Genomic DNA, 1,365 nt, shown 5'->3' with positions numbered 1-1,365 from the left:
GGACCAGTAAGGACCAGTACGGACCAGTAAGGACCAGTACGGACCACTACAGACCAGTATGGACCAGTAAGGGAAAACCCCAAACCAGTCAGGATAAACGTGTTCCCAGTTCATCCCAGTTCGTCCCAGTTCATCCCAGTAAGACCCAGAGCCCTCCCAGTTCCTTCCCAGTACAAACCAGTAACCCCGAACCCCAAACCAGTCCAAACCAGTACAAACCAGTAACCCCGAACCCCCTCCCAGTTCATCCCAGTCCCTCCCAGTAACCCCCGAACCCCATCCCAGTACAAACCAGTAACCCCAGAGCCCTTCCCAGTACAAACCAGTAAGGAAAAGCCCCAGACCAGTCCAAACCAGTAACTCCCAGTATAAACCAGTGCCGGGCCCTGGCCCTGAGCCGCTCCCTGGAGGCCGCCAAGCGCAGGAGGGACCCGGAGGGGCTCCCAGTACAAACCAGTACAAACCAGTACGGACCAGTACAAACCAGTACGGAGCAGCACGGAGCAGGTGAGAGACTGGGAGGGAACTGGGATCAAACTGGGATGGGGTTTGGGGTTACTGGTTTGTACTGGGATGGGGTTTGGGGTTACTGGTTTATACTGGGAGGGGCTTTGGGGTTACTGGTTTATACTGGGATGAACTGGGATTGGATTGGGGGTTACTGGTTTATACTGGGAGGGACTGGGAATGAGTTTATCCTTACTGGTTTGAACTGGTTTATACTGGTTTGAACTGGTTTATACCGGTTTATACTGGTCTGACTCCTCTCCCCTCCCCCCACAGCTGAACAGGCCCCGCCCCCGCCGGAAGCTCCGCCCACCGCCGGCCGCGGAGGCGTTAAGGATGGAAATTTATGCAAATGAGATGCAAAATAAAGTCGATGTTCTCAATGCCGGTGAGGGTTGGTGGTTACTGGTTTGTACTGGGAGGGGCTGGGAACGGCTCTGGCCCCGCCCACATCATGAATATGCAGATTTATGCAAATTAGATGGGAAATAAAATTGGCTTTAGCAATGGAAATGGGGACTGGGGGTTACTGGTTTGTACTGGGAGGGACTGGGAATGGTCTGGGAGGGGATTCAGGCTTACTGGTTTATACTGGTTTATACTGGTTTGTACTGGTTTATACTGGTTTATACTGGTTTGTACTGGTTTGAGGTTTAGGGGCTCACATTCGGGGTCAGGGGGGTCCCAAAATTCCCAAATTCCCAAACATTCTCAAAATTTTTCCCCAAATTTTCCCAAAATTCCCCAAAATTCCCAATTTCTTCCCCGCAATTTTCCCAAAATCTCCCCCGAAATTCCCATGAAAAAAAAGTCCCAGAATGGCCCCAAAAATGACTCAAAATTTGGAAATCCCCAAAA

At 51.2% G+C, this 1,365-nt stretch overlaps 1 long non-coding RNA gene across 1 annotated transcript; it reads left to right on the top strand.

Annotated features, from left to right (window-relative positions):
• The first annotated feature begins 160 nt into the window (after positions 1–160).
• Positions 161–894, top strand: LOC115949221. The gene is made up of 2 exons (XR_004082796.1): positions 161–507; positions 784–894. It is a non-coding gene; the product is annotated as an uncharacterized LOC115949221 (long non-coding RNA).
• The last annotated feature ends 471 nt before the right edge of the window (positions 895–1,365 follow it).

The sequence above is a fragment of the Geospiza fortis genome, unplaced genomic scaffold, assembly GCF_000277835.1.
Source record: "Geospiza fortis unplaced genomic scaffold, GeoFor_1.0 scaffold385, whole genome shotgun sequence".
NCBI lineage: Eukaryota > Metazoa > Chordata > Aves > Passeriformes > Thraupidae > Geospiza > Geospiza fortis.
The sequence above is the reverse complement of the archived record's forward strand: the minus strand, read 5'-3'. Positions and strand labels throughout refer to the sequence as shown.